We start from the raw sequence: 14,003 nt of genomic DNA, 5'->3' as shown, positions 1-14,003 counted from the left end.
TACTGGGTGGAGGGGGGGTGAGGGGGGACTATAGGAAAAAAGTTTATTAATCTCTTTAGCTAAATTCACACATAGCAGTAACTCCATTTTCCTAACACTGCACACAAATTGAAAAGTAGGAGCTGAAGAGAGATAAACACAATAGGGAGGGAAAAAATGCCTTTATAGTGTACAATGTGCTCTGGCTGGCATGCTCAGTGGTTAGAGCATCAGTCTGTGCACAGAAGGGTCCAGGGTTTGATTCCCGATCACGGGCATGTATCTGGGTTAGGTTTGATCCCCAACTCTTGGTCAGAGCCCGTATCAATGAAAAAAAATATTCTCGGGTGAAGATTTTTTAAAAAAAGTGTACAATGTGATGATTTACATACATATACTTTGTGAAATGATTATCACAATTAGGTTAATTAATACATCCATCGCCTCACATAAAGGGGTAAGCAAAAGTAGGTTTACAGTTGTGAATACTCAAAACCCAGAGTTTATTCTTATCTTATTATTTATTAATTATTGTATTTTCCCATACAAACAACTGTAAACCTACTTTTGTCCACCCCGTAGTTACTATTTTTTATTTGTGTGTGATTAGAATATTTTAAGTCTACGCTTTTAGTGGATTTCAAGTACACAGTATATTATTAATTAGAGTCACTGTGCTGTAGATTAGCTCCCTAGAGCTTATTTATCTGATAACTGAAGGCTTGTGCCCTTTAACCAGCATTTCCACATCTTCCCCACCTCCTGAACCCTGGTAACCATCACTATAGAGAGAGTATATTTTAAAACTAAATCTGGCCCAGACGGAGTGGCTCAGTGGTTGAGCGTTGACCCATGAACCAAGAGGTCACGTTGGATTCCAGGTCAGGGCACATGGCCCCTTGCAGGCTCGATCCCCAGTAGGGGGGGTACAGGAGGCATGGTTCTCTCTCACCATTGATGTTTCTCTCTCTTCTTCCTTCCTAATGCTGAACTCAATAAAACATATTTAAAAAATAAAAATTAAAAAAAACTGGATCTGAGCTTCCTTTTTTCTACATCAGAGATCTAGTTTCAGCAAACCACTATGCATGAAATTAATGTTTGTTTTAAAATGTATAGTATATAATTGTAAATTCCTTTTGGTTTCATCATTGTATAATTATTTAAAGTGGAAGTATGCTTCCACTTTATACCTAGTTGTATGCTTTCATTAAAAGAAAATAAATGGGTTATTAAAAAAATCCCTTTAAAGAGAGCTCATAATTTACTACGTGAGAAATATTAGTCTAGGAGATAAAATATTAATCAATGACTCTTCCAAACCTGGCCTGAGAGGCACCAGTGTGTACGAGGGGACACTCTGGGTATCCTATTCCGCAGAGCTGAGAATCTGTACCTAAATTCAGCACCAAATATACATTATAGTAGAATTTTTGTATAAATTTTATAGTTTGCAGGAAATCTGACCTATTAAGGAATAAAAATTTAGATAGTCAAGCCATTTGGAGTAGTCACTAGGTATATCTTACTGGAGGATGGTACCTTTGCTATTAATTTTATCTGATGATTTCAAACTTTCTTTAGGAAATATGGCTCTAATTATCGCTATGGAGAATAATGGACAAATTTCCAGCAACTTTTTCCCTTTTCCACTCATCTAATTTAACATTTTGGCAGATTCATTTGCTAGAAACAAATTGGCTGACCCTTTAACCCTTCTGCCAGAAACAGAAAAATAAAAGAAAGAGAGAAAGAGAAAGCAAACAAACAAACAACAAACAAACAAACAACAACAACAAAAAACCCTACACACCACACACCCAAGAATTTTGAATTTAGAAAATGTGGAACACACACACACACACACACACACACACACACACACACACACACACACAAACACTCTATTGTATTTTAACTAATAGGCATTAGGAAGCAGTAATCTTTTTTCTTCCTTTGTTTCAGAGAGACAATTGACATGCCTTTGAAGACAAGCTCAGAGTTCATTTTCTGGAGAAGAAGATACAGGAACTTTGAAAGTGGAAAAAGAAATAAGGCTTTCCTCCATCTCTTTCTATATTTCACCAATTATTGTATCATGATGCCTTTCAAAATGATGCAAGAAGGAAAGTTATCATATTTTGTCAAATGATACCTTGTTAGAAATTTCCAGATAAAGATATTTTAACAATTCTTTAAAAATTAAAGCATTATAAAAAATTTAAATGTTTATATGTTCCTATTGTCAACATTTAAATGAAATGGTCATTACAAATTCAATAAAGAGAAAGCAAAGGGAATGAAAGGGAGAGGTATTTTATAATTACTTTAGTTTTTACCAGTAGTCATTACATTTGTTTCTCTTATTTTTATTGGTATATCTGACTCCGTTTGATTACTCTTCTCCTCTCTCATGCCTACCACCCTTTCTCCTCTTTATTCCTTTTTTATTTACCAATTTCTCTTTTATTGCCTTCTTTCCCTTCCCTTTTCTCTCTTAATGGACTATAATTGGGACTAAAGGATAATTTATAGAACTAATGTTGTGCATTGAGTATGAATAAATACTATTTATTATTTTCTTAAGATAGAAGGAATTAAACTTTTTATAGTTTTTCTTTAGAAGAAAGCAAAGCAATTATGTAAGTAACTTTTCTTTTATGCATAGCCATTTATGAGAATGATGGAACTGATGTGAGGGTGTTGGAATTAGGTGTGTGTATGCACTCACTGTAATTGTCTTTAAGAGAATTCTTTGAGAATATCAGTACCTATGCCGGGGTCTTTTCTTTGATTTCTCTTACTCCCTATTGTGGTCCTGGCATATAGTGTTCATCTGCAGTTGAGAGTATATCAATTTAGTATTAGTATAAGTTTTGCTTGCATATGTAAACTAGCTAAGTGCCCTTAACTCCAACTCTAGAAGCAGCATCAAGTGTACCTGACTTAAACTAACTGCTCTTATCATTGGTGAAGTAATCAGGAATTGACAACAACATGTGGGCACTCCTTTCTGCAATTTCAACAACATCGCTGAGAAGCAGAAGCAAATGTTCCTCAACTTCTAAGAATAATAACCTCCCTTTTTCTTCCAGGACTCACAGTTTGACCCTTTTGGTTCCTTTCCATCATCTGAGACCTCAAATTGCCTTACCAAAACATTCTTAAAACTCTTGTCCATTTAAAAAGTGAAATTATTATTTCCACTTGTTGTGCTTGAAGAACAGGAAGTGAAACCATTCCTGTGGCCACTGAGCAAATCAACCTGGGAGCCAGAAGTGGTCCTCAGTTGCACCACAGGCCACTGACTGCTTGTTATCTAAAGGAGGCAAAAGGAGTGAGTATAATTCTCGTCCTTCCAGGGACTTCTGGGGGACATTTTTAACTATCTTATGTCCATGGTAATCATACATTTACAACTACGAGTATTAGGCTATATCTCTAAAAACAAGATCTATGACATTGAATTTAGAATTCTAATAATAAATTGACACATTCTATTCTATGACAAACCTATTATTCTGAATTTATTTTATTTCTCTTTCACTGTCAGGCTCAAAGACTGGAGAACGGACTGCTATGGGGATGCTGATTTTTTGGTTCACCCAGGACATCTCCATTCCATCTACATTAAGTAAATTGAGTGTTTGGGGGCGGGGGGGAATTCAAGTCTAGTGTCCATTCTGGGGATGTTACCAGTTTGACTTTCTGGTCCTCACACTAGTGCCCTGCCTTCGAAAGATCTTGTCTTCACTTGTTTTGGTTTCTTTCTCTTCTTTCCATCTATAAAGTGACTCATTCTAAATTCTAAGAAAGGGAACTCAATTTAGGCAAGGTACTCATGTTTGTGTCAATTTGCTTAATTAAAGGAGAAGAGGTAATATGGTACAAATACAGGGTGTCCCCAAAACATATACACACACTTTAACAGCTGATAGCTCAATTGATGTTTCTTTTTTTTTTTCAGCCAGTCTAAGCTTTGAACAAAGGAACATCCTAAAATGGTACTGGAAGTTTGAAACTCCAGGTAAAGTACAAACACTGCCTTTATATTATTCAAAGTGTGTATACATTTTGTATACACCCTGTGTCCCCCCAAAAATGTACACACACTTTAACAGCTGATAACTTACTTAATTTTCACTCCTTTTCAAGTTTAACTGGTTTGAAATAATGGGTGAAACCAGACTAAGTTTTGAACAAAGAAAATTTATCCACTAGACTTTGTTTTATGGGGATACATAAAAAATAAAGTTTATGGTACAAAACTGGCAACAGTTGACAAATTGAGGGCACAAAAATACCGAATGAAATGATTCTTGATGTTTGCGATTCCATTGCTTCGTATTGTCAGCAGTGCCTGGACCAGAACGGTCATCAGTTTGAAAACAGGCATTGATTAAAAAAATTATTCATTTCTGTAGATTCTCTTAAATGTTGAAAATGAATTGTATGTTAATACACACTGACTTTGTAATCATTCAAAGTGTGTATACATTTTTGGGACACACTATATAATAGCAGGGGTTCAGAGCTGAGAGAGCATTTACAAAGAAGGGGCATGGACTCAGCAGATATTAGAAAATGTGTTTACTTCAGGTTTGTAGTTTTCAATATTCCACTAATTAGTGACAGGGCATTGGTGGTTTATTAAAAAGGTCTATCTAAATTTTAAAAAGTTGCAATAACTATGTGCCTCTAAAAACTGGAATTTGAGCTAGGTAAGAGCTATATGCCTAAACACAGTCTGTCGTTGCAGACCAAATATGAACCTAACACCTCTTAAGTGAGGAGTGAATGGTAGAGGTTCCACTTCTGTCAACATGGCTGAGAATTTTCCAGAATTCATGAAGGCCACAAATCCTCAGATTTAGGGAAAACCATGGCTCCCATGCCAAAAAGCATGCAAGACAACATTATAGTGAGACAACAGACCACAAAAGATGAGAAGAAGGTTTTTAAAAGCAACTAGAGAAAAAATATCAATATCAAAAGATAACTCTTAAAAAGCTGCATGTGTTTGGAAATTTAACTATAAATTCAATTTTTAAAAAAGATATAAGGGTAATCTAGGCTATTTAGTTCTTCTTAGGTGAGTTTTGGTTACTTGTGTCTTTCAAAGAATTTGGTAGTTTATGTGTTTTTTTTCTTTACCTGATCAGTCTAGCTAGAGATTACTAATTTTATTGATATTCTTTATTGCTTTTCTGTTTTTTTATTTCATTGATTTCTATTCTTATCTATTTCAATTCTTTTTATGCTTTTTTGGGCTTAATTTGCTCTTATCTTTCTAGTTTCTTGGGGTACAAACTTGAATCTTTCATTTTAGGTCCTTCTAGTTTGCTAATGTAAGCATATTATGCTACAAGCACTTAATACAAGTTTATGATGTCCCAAAGCGCTCTTTAGGTGGATTCAACAGATTTTGATATATTGTGTTTTTGTTTTCATTCACCTTAATTTCTAATTTCTCTCATGATTTGTTCTTTGATCTATGGGTTATTTAGAAGTGTATTGTTTCATTTCTGAGTATTTTGAGATTTTCTAAATATATTTTTGTTTATTGATTTTTAAATTGAATTCCATCATGGTCAGAGAATATGCATTATGTGATTTTAATATTTTTATGTTTATTAAGGCTTGTTTTTGGTCCAGAATATGGTCTAATCTGATGTTGTGGGTTGACTTGTGTTCCACAAAGTGATATGTTCAGGTCCTAACCCCTGGTATCTATGAACATGACCTTATTTGGAAATAGGGTTTTGTAGGTCTAACCAAGGTCCTACTAGTTTAAAATGGACCTTAATCCAATGGCTGTGAAAGAATAAATGTCTGTTGTTTTAAGTCACCTAATTTTCTATTTTTGTTATGGCAGCCTTAGGAAACTAATACATCTGGTGAGTGTTCCATGTACATTTGCAAAAAATCAATACTTTGCTAATATTGGATGGAATCTTCTGTGTTAATTAGGTCAGGTATGTTGGTAGTACTGTTCAAGTCCCTTATATATATAATGGTTTTCTATCTAATTTGTCTGTCAATTATTGTGAGAACAGTATTGAATTCTCTGATACCCACAGTGGATTTATCTTTTGTTTTGTTTTATTTTGTTGTATCATCATTTTTTTGCTTCATGTATTTTGAAGTCCTGTGGTTGATAGGTACAAATCCATTTAGAATGATGTCCTCTTGATGAATTGCTTCTTTCATCATTATAAAATGACCCTCTTTATTCCTGCTAATATTCTTTCCTGAGAAATCCACTTTGTCTGATATTAATACAATTCCAAGTATTTTTAATTAGTGTTATCATGGACTCTCTTATTAAAATCCTTTCACTTTAATTCTGCTTTTTTATATTTAAAATAAGATTCTTATAGATAGCACATAGTTTGACATCTTAGTTGATCTGACAATCTCTGCTTTTTATCTGGTGTCTTTAGAACAATTACATTTAATATAATTAGTAATATTATTGTGTTTGATTCTATGATTTTTCTATTTACTTGTTATCAAGATCATAATAAATTACAAATTTTAGAAAGCTGACAAACAAAAAATTTTAGATATAAATAACATGTTTTTAATTATATAGCTGCTTAAATATATTTTGATTGCATATCCTTTTAATTTTTGATTCTTTATATGACAATTTCTTTTATAATAGTTTCTATAAAAATAATAGTAAGGTAATACTATCTGTCTTCTATTATGATTAATACAAATTGTTTCCATTATTGATAATGTTTAAAACAGTTTTTTTTTCAGTTTCATAACTCATCCTAGGAACAATCATATATATTTTAAGGATTGTTGTCAAATTTGGGAAAATCCAATCAAGTTTCTTTTATATATGACTTGTAATTAGAGGAATTTTCCATAGATTAGCTTCTGGCTCCAAATATTTCATGTCTTATTTATTTGCTACCTATGCATTTCTAGTGCCAAGTGCAATGTTGATATCACTACATGTCCTCTGGCCACATATTATCTCACAATTTTTGTGACAATTGGTATGGTAAGTGGTAGAAACATTCAGGAAGCCATTCTCATATTAGGACAGCTAGGAGTAACTTAAGTATACTTGGAAATGACTATAAACCACATAAATACAGTATATTTCACTAAACCCAAACTAAATAAATTCCCAACTCAATAGTCCCTTAGAGGATCTCAAAAACCTAAATTAAAGGCTTAGTGACAATTCTGGGTCAGTAGGAAAAATCATTGATTCCCTCTGTTCCTGAGTGCTTTGCTCTAGACTTTGGTCCCTTCTCATCCTCCACATTCTCTCCAGAATCTCTCCTGTTCCCATCGACTCAACTGCCACCCATATATTAATAATTTCCAAGTATAAATCTCTAGCCCAGTCCCTCTTCTGAGATTCAGACATGTATATTCAACTGTTCAGTAATATTCCTACCTCAAGAACCTCTTGTCTTCCTTTTCAACCTCCCTTTACTGCCTGAATTGAACAAAGCAAAATCCTGAGAGGTTCTAGGGTACCTCCTGGCCACCCAGCTGGTATTAGAGATTTGCTCATTATCATATTTGTTTGGTGACCAGAAGTGTCAGAAGTGAAGTGTTTGGTGTGAGTAGTACAGGAGACATACAAGGAATTTTTTCCTTCATAGTAAAGGAAAAACTGAGTGTTTGAATAAATAAACTGTAGTACATCCAAACAATGGAATATTATTCAACACTACAAAGAAATGATGTGTCAAGCCATGAAAAGACATGGAAGAACCTTAAATGCATATTACTAAGTGAAAGAACACAATCTGAAAAGGATACGTATTGCATAATTCCAACTATATGGCATTCTGGAAAAGACAAAACTATGGAGACCATAAAATGCTCAGCGGTTGCCTGGGTCAAGAAATGAATAGGCATGGCATAGGGCTTTTTAGGTCAAAGAAAATACTCTGTATGATGTTTTAATGGTGGATACATGTCATTATACATTTATTCAAATACATAGACTATACAACACCAAGAATTAATCCTAAGGTAAACTATGAACTTTGGGTGATTGTGATGTGTCAATATAGTTCATCCCTGGTAAAAATGTACCATGCTGGTGCATGATGTTGATAATGGAATACACTATACACGTGTGGGGGGCAGACAACATATGGAAAAATCTCTCTACCTTCTTCTCAATTTTGTTGTAAACCTAAAACTGTTCTAAAATAAAGTCTTAAAAAATAAAATATTGGCTTCTTTACTATACCCTGAAAATAGATTGACCACACAAACATAACACTATTCAGATGGTTCCAGTGTAGCCAGAGGGGCACAGGGTTCTCTCAGATTTCAGGTTTAGACTTATTATAGAAATACTTGACACAGCCCCCTTCCTGCTTTCTGTTGTTCGCCATTTTTCTCAACAGTATCCCATCCCTGAGAGCCAACTTCTAACAGTATAATAATAAAGGAACAATGTTTTATGTATCCTAAGATTCCTAGGATTTGTGCTTGAATTATTGACCCAATTAGATTGTGAACTATGTCTTAACTTTTTACGTAATCTCTGCAACTTTTATATCTGTCTTTAGCAAGGATTCCATAAATGCTTGTTAAGCTGAAATGAATTTAACTGGCAGGCAAAACAGACCCAACTAATCTACTCTAAAATGTAGCAGTAATCTTCCAGAAGAATTAAAAAACAACAACTATGAACATAGAACCTCAGAATACTGTGGCATTCACAAAAGCAGCCCCTGTAGTTTGGCAAATTGGCAGTACTGGCAGGTTGGGAAGGTAGCTATGCCAATTACAGGGTGAGAAGGTGAATAGTACTGCTGAGAATTAGGAGCAACAACATAGGCTGGGCCCCTCTGTCCTGACTTAGCCTCTAGTGGTCCTCAGGGGAATCTGACAGGCAAAGCCCCCTGGTGATCCAGGAAATATTGCAAACCCAGGGAGTTCAGTCCATCGTTACTGTTGGCCAAGAACCATACACAGTATGAGTTAGAAAATACCAGAATTCACAAAACAAAAATGCTTTTGTCTTTTTTGTAGGCATCTAAAAGCGGAATCATCTGCCAATGGGAAAGAAAAGAAGCAACCAGTTTCCTCCAGAGGAGGGGAGAGGCTTGATTCCTCTTGTTTTTTTTCCTTACACATTTTTCTATCGCTAGCAAAAGTATGCTCATTGGTCCCTTGGTATCACACAGTATCTGCCAGGCTCTGTCCATCTGTAAATCATCCACCTTCTCCCAGGCTGATGGCATTTGGAGGTCCCCTAAGGGGCAACATCCTGCTTGAAGCTGAAATAATTGCTTATTTTTATGGAAGCAGAGAGAGGCCTGAGGGAGGGAATAATGGAAATAGAGACTAAGGGCAGTAGGGAAAGGGGAGAGTGATTGGGGTGGGGAGGGGAGAGTTTGCACTTGGAGGCAAATTGACCAGTTTGCAAAGTAACCTTTTCCTAAAAAATTCAATTGAAAACATTCACAAGTCTGCACATCCAATCCTTGTTGCCTGGTCTTTTGCAGTAGCAGAAATCAGAGATGATGACAAGGCTCTGTGAATTCTGGGTGGAAGAAAGATCTTCATTCACGTGGTGTGCCCCATGGGATGTTCTGCCTTCCAGCTGACAGCATCATCTGTTTCAAAAAAACCCCACAACAAACCAAAAAAGCCTTTGTGTTTTCAATCAAGACTGAAGCTGAGAAATTTTCCTGACGGGGTGAAAGTTGTAACATGCATGGCCTGTCATATTTGCATTCTTTGTACGTGAGACATAAAGTCACTATCAACAAATTGAAATACCTGGGATATGCTATCTCTCTTAGTCTTTCATTCATACACTTACCGCTACTCTCCATGTGCATGCACACATACACACACCCCACTCATTACTTTTGAATTAGGTCTTTTTTTTTTTTTTTTTTATGGTGGAAATCCTCTCTCTCTTTCTTTCTCTCTCTCCCCACCTCCCTCCCTCCTTCTCTTCATCTCTCTCCAATATTTCCTAAAGTTTTGTGGTTTTAAATTCAGGGCCACTCTAATAGTACACAGATTTTTTTTTTTTTTACCATTAAGTAAATTTGAAGGGAAAAAAAAAGTGCCACCAGTTCTAAAGGAAATGCCAAAAGGTCATTCTAAAGATTTTTTTTTTTGGAATAGGGATTAATTTTGGAAATAGTGAAATAAGTGATGGTTTCTCACAATGGCTAATTTGAAGGACACAGAGGCACCTAGAAGTATAGAATCTGGTGTGTTTCATAAAAACAAAACAGCCTCCTTATTTTACCATTATAGCTTGTGTTATACGTTTCTTCCTAATGTAGAGATGTTGCCAAGGCAATACCTTGGCAATCTTCTACGTGGCTGCTTTTCACATCAATCCACACAGGTTTCACGGACATTAATCTTTATAACACAGCTATGCAGTCCAAAGCGGACATTTTTAGTCTGTGTTTCATGGAAAGGAAAGAACATTAGAAGGCAAGCTTTTGTGGTCTCCTTTCTCTTTTCCAGGACATGATGTCCGTGTCCAGACCATGGATTTTGAAGTGGCCTTCGAACTTTACCTTAGGACGGTGGAGAAAAAAAAAATCAGGAGACCTACATGGAATATATGCAACAAACCAGGTCAGGGGCTGATGGTCAGAGATGGAAATTCTGCTACTGAGACAAGGTGGAAGCCAAGAGGCAGAAACCGGAAAGGAATCAGAGCCAAAAGTCACAGCTAGCAAAGCTCAGGGCCAATGCCCACGACAGGAACCAGAGGAGCAATTAACCGGGAGCAAGAATGTCCAGAGTCAGCATTCAGAAACTGCCCTCCGGACAGTTTTTCCTCACCCTGGATGGGGCAGCTCCTTTGGAAAGCACTCACCACATCTGGGCTTCGGAAGTGCAATTAATCTTGGAGTCATTAGTCTTACACTATGAGGAGACAGAAGAGAGACAAACTCTTCGCTCCCTAGATGACTCTGGAGCCATAAAGCTCACTGAGTTAGTATCACTGAGGCAGGGCCTTGACTGGGGTGGGCGAGTGAGGTGCCTGGGGTGCCCACATAAGGAGGCATTCACTCAGGGTCAGACAGATGCAGGTCGCTGAGGCTCTGGGATGGGACGGCTGAGCCCCACTGAAACCGACTGATATCTGATGGGCTGTTTCCCTTGGACATTAGGCCACAAGTCCACTCTGAATCAGTCTGTGGAGTTCATGGTGTTTCTTGAATTAAAATACATGATTAACATTTTGTTCCCTGGCATTTAATGATGGATAAAAATAAACTCTTAAATTAATGCAACAGAAATTTTTTATTTGCACCATGGTAATGGCATTTTTCCCCCTTATCCTTTTGCTGACCAAGTTCTAAATACCTTTCAAGAATACATTTGTTTCAAAAAGAGCAGAGAGGAAGTTACTGAGAGACCCCAGTAAATGCTGAAGGAGTAGATAATGAATTAGAACTGAGGACAGGGAGAATAGGACTCACATAAACTCTATGAAAGCATCCCAGTTCCTTTATTCTAGTTTCATCAGGTGATTGAAGTTACAAGCTTGTTTTATTTTATAGACTTTTAAAAACATCCTTTTACAGAAGGTATAAGAGGAAGTCATATTAAGTGCCCACAAGCTTTTCCCTGAAACTTATTTAAATTACTTTAGTTGACTCTGATCCCAATCAAGTACGATGTGAAAGAAAGAACAACAGAAATGATATAAAACTTTATCCAACCATTTAAAAAGAACTTGTTAGTTAATTTCAATTGGGGTTGAGTATGAAGAGATTCCCCAAATCCATATTGTAAATCTAAACAGTTTTCTTTAATTAAAATATGTTTTTATTGATTTTAGAGAGAGAGGAAGAGAGAGAGAGAGAGAGAGAGAGAGAGGGAGAGAGAGAAACATAAATGATGAGAGAGAACATTGATCTGCTGCTTCCTGCATGCCCCCTACTGGGGATCAAGCCCACAACCCATTCATGTGCCCTGACCGGGAATCCCACCTGCGATTTCTTGGTGCATAGGACGACCACTCAACCAACTGAGCCATACTGGCTGGACTAAATAGGAGTTTCTTTAATTTTCCATTCAAGAAGACATTTTTCTTTCCTTCCTTTTTCCCACTAAGCTCCCCAGATTGGGCTGTATCCTTGCTGCTTCAGAGGCTGTCATCTGCTACCAGGATATACTGTTGTTGACAATGTGCTTCAATAATTTATAAGGAATGGGGTTCACTTTTTGTTTTCCCTTTTCTCAGTTGGCTCAGTGATGCAGAAAGATTAACAACATGCTTTTTATCAGTGAAGTAAATTAATAGGAATCAGAGACACCCTAAGAGGAGTAATACATACTGAAGGAGTTACTGCAGCTAAACAGTTTCCCACCAATACATGACTAGATAAAAACAAAAATACCAGCATCTGTGGTGAACCTTGAATTTTGCTCTCCTGGTGACTGTACTTAAGCCTGCTCTCTTGCCTATCCTCCAAAATGTGGAGTTCATTTATACTGAGTGTACTGGCTTTCAAGTTTTAACGAAGGGACATTTAAGAACAAAATGCAATTCTAAATTCAAACGCTCACAGTTTATAACCTGTGGCATTTGTTTGCTAATTATGTTAGTAAAATGTGTAACCAGCAACTATTATGCTTTGTTTCTATACCTCTCTTCAAAAGAAGATGCCTGTGATTTCTGAGTAGCCTCCGACATCAGGGCAGGAGGGAGAAGGCCCTGCAGCCATAACTTCCAGTCCTCCGGCCCAGGAGGAAGAGCCTCCTGGGGTCATGCCTCTGTGGCATGTTTCTTAAATATTAAATGTAACAAGTTCTCTGTGGGGCTTAAATCCCAGCCTGACCGGCCATATAGAGTCCTGACTTTGTTGGTTGATTCTGCTCATTGAAATTCAGTGGAGGCAGAAAGTGCCTCCTCCCCACAGCCAGCTCCTCTCCGGGAGCAAACATGACTGCAGCTCAATTTCCACAGCCAATTCCAGTACTCGGTTCCTCTCCAAAGCCAGTCACCAGACACACACCGGGAGGTCACACACTCCTCTAGATAAAGAATGTGTTTATTTAAGTTCATGCAGAAACCAAAGAAGGAACACGGTGGTTGAGAAAATCCTCCCCCGGCCCTTGCAGCTGAGCAGAGAGCTGTTTCTGGCTCAGCCTGGCTGACCACTCCAGGCTGCTCGTGTACACATAATGCCCTTTTGGACTTCAGATGCCGTGAATTTTCAGTTTGATTTTGGTATTAACTGTTTTCATAAATGTTTCTTCTTTGTAGTTTCCACATATCTCATGCCATTATTAAGAGTGTGTTTTGGGCCTTAGCCAGTTTGGCTCAGTGGATAGAGCGCCGGCCTGTGGACTGAAGGGTCCCAGGTTTGATTCTGGTCAAGGGCACATGCCCAAGTTGCAGGCTTGATCCCCAGTAGGGGGTGTGCAGGACGCAGCCAATCAATGATTCTCTCTCATCATTGGTGTTTCTATCTCTCTCTTCTTTCCCTTTTCTCTCTGAAATAAAAAAAACAAGTGTGTTCAATTGCTAGACTGGTCCTAGCAATTGAATAAAAAATTATGATCTTGCCCTAACTGGTTTGGCTCAGCGGATAGAGCATCAGCCTGCGGACTGAAGGGTCCCAGGTTCGATTCCGGTGAAGGGCATGTACCTTGGTTATGGGCACATTCCCTGCAGGGGGTGTGCAGGAAGCAGCTGATTGATGTTTCTCTCTCATTGATGTTTCTAACTCTCTATCCCTCTCCCTTACTCTCTGTAAAAAATCAATAAGATATATTTTTTAAAAAAGATATGGTCTTGAAGAGTGTTTTCAATTGAATATTACAAATCTCACTATCTGGAAGCCAGCTGACATCTGATGCATCCTATTATCTAAATATGTAAATATGCATGGATATATGTATAGTTTTAGCTATAAAATATTAAGTAATTTATTATAGTTTTCTTTAAGTGCCGGAGACCAATTCCAGCATGACAGCAGGGCTGCATCTGGGAATGGCTAAAGGCATTTCCCCAAACCTGAATAGGATACATTAAATTG

General features: G+C 37.1%; 1 long non-coding RNA gene across 2 annotated transcripts in view; it reads left to right on the top strand.

Annotated features, from left to right (window-relative positions):
* Positions 1 to 11,246, top strand: part of LOC106725204 — a 32,237-nt gene extending 20,991 nt beyond the window's left edge. The window contains exons 3-4 of one of the 2 annotated variants that reach the window (XR_001361073.1): positions 9,480 to 9,716; positions 10,468 to 11,246. This is a non-coding gene — a long non-coding RNA (uncharacterized LOC106725204). Of the gene's footprint in view, positions 1 to 9,479; positions 9,754 to 10,467 lie in introns of those variants that run through there. The other variant, XR_001361072.1, reaches the window with a different exon arrangement.
* Positions 11,247 to 14,003: the final 2,757 nt, after the last annotated feature.

Source organism: Myotis brandtii, unplaced genomic scaffold (genome assembly GCF_000412655.1).
Source record: "Myotis brandtii unplaced genomic scaffold, ASM41265v1 scaffold1018, whole genome shotgun sequence".
In the NCBI taxonomy this organism is placed as follows: Eukaryota; Metazoa; Chordata; class Mammalia; order Chiroptera; family Vespertilionidae; genus Myotis; species Myotis brandtii.
This window is presented reverse-complemented; position numbering and strand designations above follow the sequence as displayed.